Genomic DNA, 9,366 nt, shown 5'->3' with positions numbered 1-9,366 from the left:
ATCATGGGTCTCGAGGAGCCCCTGCGGCGTAAGTGGGACGTCCTTCTCCCCTGCCTCCTGTTCGCCTACCGGGAAGTCCCCCAGAAGTCCTTGGGGTTCAGCCCATTTGAATTACTGTATGGGCACCCCGTCAGAGGTCCCCTGAGCTTGGTCAAAGAGGGATGGGAGACGGCACCCCGGGACCCACCTCAGGATGTGTTCCGGTACCTTTTGACTCTCCGAAACCAGACTCGGAAGTTCCGAGAGCTGGCTGAGGCCAACCTCGAGGCGAGCCAGGAAGAAATGAAGCGCTGGTACGACCAGAATGCCACTCTGGTCGAGTTCCAGCCAGGCCAGCAGGTCTGGGTGATGGCCCCAGTGAAGCCTTGCGCCCTCCAAGACAAATGGACAGGGCCCTTCAAAGTAGTAGAACGAAAAAGTCAAGTTACATACGTGGTGGACGTCCAGTCCCCTCGGAACCCCCTTCGGGTCCTCCACGTGAACCGCCTCAAGCCTCACTTCGTGCGGACGGAGTTGAGTTTACTCCTGGCCACAGACGACGGGGCGGAAGAGGAAACGGAGCCTCTCCCTCACCTCCTGCGGGCCAAAGAAAAGAATGGCTCCGTGGAGGGAGTGAACCTCTCCCCCTCCCTCACACCCCAACAACACGAGGACTGCCGCCAGCTCTTGGGGCAGTTCTCCGACCTGTTCTCTCTCGTCCCCAAGGTCACCGACTGGTGTGTCCACGACGTGGACACCGGAGACAGCCCACCGGTACGGCACCGAGCCTACCGCGTCCCCGACCGAGTCTGGGCCTGCATCCAGGCTGAGGTTCTCGAAGATGTTATCTCTAGGGGTGATCGAGCCCACAGACAGTCCCTGTGCCAGCCCGGTGGTACTAGTCCCGAAAGCAGCTGCCCCTGGTGTTGCCCCCGAACTACGGTTCTGCGTGGACTACCGGGGGCTCAATGCGGTCACCCGAGCCGACGCTCACCCTATCCCCCGCGCAGATGAGCTCATTGACCGCCTTGGGTCTGCTCATTTTCTCAGCACCTTCGATTTGACCTGCGGATACTGGCAAATTGCGCTCACAGAAGGAGCCAAAGAGCGGTCCGCCTTCTCCACCCCGGATGGGCACTATCGCTTCAGAGTGATGCCAGGATGAAAAATGCCCCGGCCACCTTTCAGAGACTGGTGAATAGAGTCCTGGCCGGGCTGGAAGAGTTCAGCGCCGCCTATCTGGACGATATTGCGGTATTCAGTTCCGAATGGGGTGAGCACCTCCGGCACCTCCGGACATCAAAGAGGAGTCGACCTATAACAAGGGGCGCTCTGGGGCCATCAGCAGATGGAATCCTGGAACGAAGAGAGCCCTGCTGACGTGGTCGCGGCTGAAAGAACATCCTCCCAAGGTCCGACGGAACTCTTGGAACCTCGGTGAGCCCTGCAGACAGCGTCGCGGCTCCACCTGGCAGAGACGGACTTCTGCCTAAATCATCTGAGCCCTGCTGACGCGGTCGTGGCTCCCCTCGCAACCTTGAGAACTCTGAGCCCTGCTGACCGACTCGCGGCTCCTTGAATATTGTCAGGCCTCCAACATCCTTACTCGAGCCCTGCAGACTTGGTCGCAACTAAAGAGCCATTCTGGTCTGGCTGGACCCCAAAGATCGTATCATATCCCCCGGCTCGAGGATTGAGAGCCGTGCGCCGGATACGCACCTGCACTGACCCTGATCCTAAGACTGTCCCGCTCCCCCTACCCCAACCGAGACTCTTTGAGCCCTTTCTCTACTTGTACAGACGACTCTGCGGATCATAAAGGTCCTGATATTTCTAGATAAAGAATACGTGCTTCAGAATCTACGGTGTGGTGTCTCTGTGTTGCGTGGTGCTAAATCAGTGTGTACGATCCTAGATACGAGACCCAGCCCTGAGGGGGTCTCCCGCCAGTGCTCGGCTACATTTCCCGGGAAAGGTGGGTCGCAGGGCGGTCAGGTACATAGTCTGTCCTTCCCTGAGGCTGGCCCTTCTAACAACAAGTCACAAACATGAGTATGCAGAACGAGGTGGCTCAGGGTGAAAACCCCAAATCACCCACACACCCTCCAATATGTTTCCAATTGTGACAGGCAGGCCTTGCACCTGCCCAGTGGAGGCCAGCACTGTATGTACAATTTGAGGAATGAGCAAGTTCTGCCTTTGACTTCAGCAGGTAAAAAAGGGGTATGAGCAGTCAGAGTTGGAACAAGTGGCATCTTTTAGTATCAGGAAGGACTGCTTGAATTCTGGGTTTTCCACTCAAAAACTGTGTGCTCTTGGGCACAACGCTGTCTCCTTATGTACTAGTTCTCTGTACAAAAAGAATTATCCGAGAGTGGACCATATGCGTTAGACAAGGGGCAGCCGTATTACTAGGGGTGGGCAGAAAACTCTGTTCTGCCAGCGTAGCGGATAAAGCCAGCCACCCCTGCTCCCAGGCCCGGTCCGTGCTTCTAAAAGCAGCCAGGCCGGGGAGAGCCTCCCTGGACCCCGGTGGACCCCCGTCCCCAGCACCCGGACCCTCGTCTGGCTTGCATGACGTGGGGCTCCCGCACCCTGGGGCCCGCCAGACGGAGCACAAGCCCCGGGCCCGGTCCCAGCTTCCGAACCCTAGCCAGGCCGGAGAGCGCCTCCCCGGGCCCCAATGGACACCCTTCCCCAGCGCCCGGACCCCCGGCTGGCTTGCAGGACGGGGGACTCCCGCACCCTGGGGACCGCCGGACGGAGCACGAGACCCGGGCCCATCTTCTGAACCCTAGCCAGGCCCCCGGTGGACCCCCGTCCCCAGCACTCAGACCCTTGGCTGGCTTGCAGGACAGGAGGCTCCAGCCCCCTGGGGCCCGCCGGACAGAGCACAAGCCCCGGGCCAGGTCCTAGCTTCCAAACCCTAGCCAGGCTGGGGAGATCCTGGGACGGAGCACAAGCCCCGGTCACAGCTTCCGAACCCTAGCCAGGTCAGGGGGAGCCTTCCCGGGCCCCGATGGGACCCCTGGACCATCGGCTGGCCTACAGCATTGTAGTGAAGATCGTTATCTATATATGTGCAATGCTAAGTTAGCACAACCGCGTGAGGTGTTAGAAAGCCATCTTTCCGCTTTTGCTGCTTTTGCACACGACACTGTAGTCACATGTTATTAATTTGAGAAATGCTTACTCGATTTTGCTTCACATGAGAACTGTCTGTTGTTCACATCCCAAACAGTGAGCAGCGACCTTGGTCTGTACACAGTGTAAAGAAACAGTCTGGGTCGCTAGACGGTGCATGTTGTTGAGTTCAGGTTGATCGGCCCACTAGTTTAGCCATAACACGCACGCAGCTGCAAATACCTGAAATTGCATTAATATTGCAGTGTTACATGTTTTCATTACATTCAGAAGATCTTTCCCAGGAGCAGTGCCTAGCTGATCCTGTGATGTGATCTCACTGAGCTGATCTTTACGGTATGGGGTTCCCCATTCAAGCCTAGAGACCTTTTACTAGTCTAATAAATAATACTATTAGTTTGCTAGCGAAAGGAAGGTGGTTTAGATCCACTGTCATTTTAGTATGATTACTCCTTTCATTTTTTTTGGTATTGTAACTATGCTGATGGTTTTGATCTTAATCGTTTGTCTGCTAATGTTAGCCAAACTGCTGCATCTTAGGACACGAGGTTTATAAAATAAACTCTTTAAACTTTTACTGTGTCTCTGTTTATTCTGTTGTGGACTGGTATGAGAATAATTACGAAAGGGTATTTCTGATTCCCACCATTCCTGAGAAATATACTAAGTCGCTTGTTCTGGGTTGTCTATACATTGGGACCGCCGAGCTAAACCTTGGATAACGAATGGGACACTGATGCTGGCCGGATAAGGGGTTCTGGGTTCTGAGGTGAGTTTTTGGTACACCACAATTCACTGAGGGCCTGGGTTCCTGCGCATAGTTCTGTGCATAAGCAGAATCCCTGCAACATGGCGCACCTAACGTTTGGTCTATTGATTTGAAACACCTTAGTAGTGCTTGTATTAGTCCACAACGCCCTCACTCTGGTTTACGGATAACGGGAGTGACGGTTTAACCTACCTGTGTTTCGACTAATAGGTTCCTTCAAGCTTGATCATTAAAAAGGTAATTTTTTCTGAACCCCAGTGCTACTGTTGATATCGTTGATACTCTTTAGTGTGTCCTAATGACGGTTGACATAGCCGCGCATAACCGTGCACCTCTGCGCCGTCATTTGACGACGTATGGGGTGCCGGATTTTGGGATGGCTGTAATTTTTGTGGTAAGCGCTGATGCGTCATACCCATATGAGTTGTTTTACTCATGGGTGACTTTTCCGGCGGTTGATGGCGATGATACGTTCCATACCTATACTGCCACACAGCTGCCTGCGGTCTATACCCCATATAGGACACAAGAAATTCCAATCTCTGCCTGGCAGCATACTATTTGGTTTAATGGCGCCCTTCCCCATGCGGTTGCACTGGCGAGAATGGGCCCGTTGTCTATTGCAGGGGCCACATGGCCGGTGTTGGCCGGCTTTACGCCTCATCCCCGCTATCTCACGGTGGGGGTGGCTGAGTTGCGTGTACTACACACAGCCCTGATTACAGTCCATAGGGCTTTAGTGCAGTACGTGTCACGCAACGTGCAGGTGGGGGCACCTGCTGTTGAGGGACAACCTACGGACCACCACGCGGTGGTTATTAGTCCTGTTATGGTTAATTCAGTGGTCGGCAAGCGCCCCCAGAGTAAGGATGAATTTCCTTACTGGCTTGCTGAGAAATTTGACCAGCTGGAAGCGGTTTTTCCAAATACATCTCCTGTGGAGAAACACAGGATCCTCACCATTACTTTGCCTAAAGACCTGGTCCCGGATTAGGCCGATTGTGACAGCTGGGGTAAGGTCTTTGCCGCGACCTATTCGAAGAGCTATGGCACTCCGTCTATGTCTGTGCTACCATCCGTTATCAAAAAGGTTCAGGAGAATCATGGTGCGGAGGATGCTATTGAATTGGGAATGAGGCTTGTCGACAGCTTCGATGTGGTGTGCTCCATGGTGATGGGCAACCTCAAAGGAGATGCCATGCAGTTCCAAGTTGCAAATATGATGGACCGCGTGGATGATCTCGACAAGCCCAAAGAGTTTGCTAAAGTAATTGCGAAGGCATATAGGACCGTGGGTCGTAGTGCCTTGGGTGTAAAACCGACTGTGATCATTCCTGATACAGTACAGCAGACTACTACGAAAGACGAATGCCCCAACTTTCCTAAACAAAGTTGGAGAGCTAAAAAACAGGGGAAACAGCAACAGAAACAGGGGTCACGTCCTGCCTCACCGGTACAGTCGTCTACCGAACGCACATATGATCTGCGCGATCGATCTCGTATTAAGTCACCTGATAGATTTCAGGTTTCTGAACAACGCTCTCCTCGTTCTTCACAGGAAACATCGGCTTCACAATCTGGTGGCGGAGACCGTGGGAAAGAAAGGGGTGCCCAAGGTCGTGAGCAACCCCGCCAGTCTGACGGCAAAGGCAAGCAGGACGAGTCTGCGCGTCAACGACCCCCGTTTCAAAAGAAGAAAGTTGCTGCGCTGACAGCGAGGTATGCCTCAGATGGTACGGACGCAGCTTCAGAACCTGACATGGGCACTAACGCTGCTAGACAGCGCGGCGGAAGTTACAGTAGTGCGACAAGCACTGCGTCCATATCTGGTGGCGACAGCAACTGATATATTCGTGAATATTGAAACTGCTGATACTCGGGTGTCTCCCCCTAATAGACTGTATAATATAGTCATTCAAATTGAAGGTGACATACAACGTACAATTCAAGGTTTTTTTTGGGATAATCTGACCACTTCCTATGATATTCTGTTGGCAGAGGCAGATTGGCCCCCGGCTTTCATTTTAGCTGCTCCTAGAGGGGAGGAAGTAATCCTTCCGTCCTTTGCGCACACAGTGTCGAAGGTCCAAGCTAAAGAGTACGCCGAGGAATGGGCTCAGGTGCTTGCACCTGCGTTATATCGAAATCAGGTTGGCTGGGATAAATTGTCTCCCGGCCATGAGATTCCGTTGCGGACCACGCCCCAACCTCAACCCCAATACCCCATGTGTCGCGAAGCTGGACCTCACGTCGCGTCGATCCTTGAACAATTAGAATATCAAGGAGTAATTGAAACATGTGTGTCACCTATGAATAATCCTTTGTTCACTGTGACGAAGCCTGACGGTCGTACCGCCTAGTTTTGGATTACCGGCACCTAAACTCTCATTGCCGGACATGTGCAGTACAAAACACCCACAGTTCGGCTCTCGTCGATAGTCTCGTGAGAAAAAGGTTTAAAACCACACTTGACATTTCCAATGGCTTTTATAGCCATAACCTGTCCTCTCTTAGCAGTGAGTGGACGGCGTTCACCTCGGGTGGCAAACAAAAACAATTCAAAAGATTACCAATGGGCTATAAGAACAGCCCTGGAGTCTTTGCCACTCGCGTGGTCTCTCTCTTAGAGGGTGTAGACCCTGATGCGTACTCGTATGTGGATGACATTTATCTCACAGATGACGAGTTGGACCCGCATCTCCATCGCGTTGATCGCATTATTGTTTTGTTTGCAGACTTCGGATACAAATTTAATTTTGCGAAGTCACACATTGCGGAATATACAGTGTTGTTCTTGGGGTACGAACTCAACAATGAAGGTCGAGGACTGGCTCCGCACTTTCTAGAGAAGTGCGCATGCCTCCGTGCTCCTACATCACTGAAGAAATTACAATCTCTGCTGGGTTTTCTGAATTTCGGTCGAACTTCCATCCTGGATTATGCCCAGCGTATCAAGCCGCTTTATGCCTTGGTACAACCTACTTTTTCCAAATCTTCTTGGCTGCCAGAGCATTCAGCTATATTGCAGTCATTGCAAGCTGATCTTCTTGCTTCTAAATACTTACTGACGCGTGATAACCACACTAACGTGGTCATAAGAATCGTGCCCGGCGCAGTTGGTTTCACATACTTAACGTTCAATGAGGGCGACACCGTCCCCATTGCTTACAAATCTCACCTGTACACTTCGGCTGAACTGCGATTTTCCGCTGTCGAGAAAGTTCTAACGGCAGTGCAGATGGCGATTCTGAAAGAACGAGCGCTATCACAAGGTAAACGCATGTTGGTGGTAACACCATATCCTGCCCTTGAGGCGGTGACAAAAGAAAGTGTACCGAATTCTAAGGCTTTGCATCCAAGGTGGATACAATGGGCCACTTCCTTGACATCACCGGACGTCACATATATCTTTGACGCGGCACTTCAGACTCAGGAGTTTTTGCAGTATGAATTCGTTCATCCAGCTCCTCTGTCCTTGCGCCCGCTCGAGGATTACCATTGTGTCATATACACTGACGGTTCTGCGCAACCGGCAACTGGATCAAAGCACGCCTATTCAGCGGCTTGCGCAATTGTGGTCGGTACTTTCGTAAATGGAGAATTCCAGTTCGATGTCGTGCATACGCAGTCATTGGGTGATTGTACCGTGCAGTTGGTGGAGCTTCGGGCTCTAGTGCTAGCACTAGAGTTTGCTGATCCCCGAGTCACTACCCTTATAGTTAGTGACTCCTGTTATTGTGTTCAATCTTACAACGACAATCTACATTTTTGGTCTCAGAATGACTACCATGATTCCAAAGGTAGCACGATTAAGCATAAACTGCTTTGGGTTCGAGTGGCAGATCTTAAAGAACGTCTGCCTCTCGTGAATGTGATTCACACTCTTGGTCACCAACGAGTTGGTGTCCATGCTGTCGGCAACAGCCTGGCTGACGAGGCAGCAAAAACAGCAGTGGCAACATACTTAGTAGCAGCAGTTACAAGATCCAAAAGTAAGATCGATGATGACATCTTGGCAGGTATTGCTGCTACAGAGCAGGGAACAAAATTTCCGAGAGGGTTCCCTGCTCGTTATCATTATCGCTTAAGTCCTGATAACGTCCCATTAGTGAGGATTAATGACGTTGGTGACAGATTGATTCCCAACGCGGACTGCAGACCTTCTTTGATATTAGCGGCTCACGAGGGCATGGCGTCCGCGCATGCCGGCGTTGCAGCTACTGTATCTCTGCTACAACAACGTTACTGGTGGTGCGATTTGCATAAACAAACCAGAGCTTATGTTCTTAATTGTGACATTTGCCAGCAGATTAAACCTTCAACTGCGGCGCGCCCACCACAAACTCAGTTGTACATATCTAATAAGCCAATGGGTTGTGTTTATTTAGATCATTGCGGTCCATTTACCTCTGATACTGCGTACAAATACATCTTGGTTGCAGTTGATTCGTGCACACGTTTTCTGTGGGTGTGGCCACAAAGGAGTGCTGATTCTAGCACTGTCATAAAAGATTTGTGTGTCTTTGTTGGGAGTTTTGCATGTGGTACCTTTCATTCTGATCAGGGCCCTGCGTTCGCCTCAAAGCGTACAAAGAAGCCATGAGAAATTTGGGGGTCCAAGTCAAATTTTCGTCTCCATACCGGCCTGAGGGTAATAGTGTAGTGGAGCGAATGAACCGTGACTTAAAGCAATCTTTGACAGCCAGAGTTTTGGGTACTGGCCGGAACTGGCTGGCCCACTTGTATGACGTGCAACGTGCACTTAATAATCTCCCTAGAAGGTGTCTGGGTGAGCGGACCCCATACATGATGCTCTTTGGTGTACGAATGTTTGTCCCAGACCTTGATGGTCTAGACATGGAGGCGGCGGCTGCACCCTTTCACGTAGATGAACACTGTGCTGTATTGCAGAATCTTCAAGAAGCCAGAGACAGTCTAGCGAAGGAACACGTACCCTCCTCATCTGATGCTGAACTTCAGGTTCCGGTAGTCGGCTGGCTACCTCGAGTTGGTGATCTGGTCCGTGAGAAGGTGGAGAACAAGAAGGAGTTCGGCCCATCTTATCGTGCACCGGTTCCAGTGCTTGGAGTACAGGGTACTAGAACAGTCATTTTACCTCCACTTCCTGGTCGAAAGGATAACAGGTACATCTCAATTGACAATGTCAAGCTACAGCGAGTGGCCGATTCTTCTTAGTATGACTCCGGCAGTTTCTTGCCCCTCGATGCTGAGAAATTCTGTTGTGGCCCGAGCTTCTGACACAGTGCCTGATGTTGCCATCGAGATGCATACCATTACTGGTCCCTTATTGCCACCAACACCTAGTGGTCCGCCTGAAGATGTTGAGTATGCTTATCCTGCGGATGTTACCTTGCCTGTTTTACAATCCACCACAGTTGCCCACTCACAAGACTCTTTTGACTCTAATTCAATGACTTCCATTGCCCCGTCCAAAGTTTCGATTTTTGTGGCCT

Source organism: Triturus cristatus, unplaced genomic scaffold (genome assembly GCF_964204655.1).
Source record: "Triturus cristatus unplaced genomic scaffold, aTriCri1.1 SCAFFOLD_196, whole genome shotgun sequence".
Classification (NCBI taxonomy): domain Eukaryota; kingdom Metazoa; phylum Chordata; class Amphibia; order Caudata; family Salamandridae; genus Triturus; species Triturus cristatus.
The sequence above is the reverse complement of the archived record's forward strand: the minus strand, read 5'-3'. Positions refer to the sequence as shown.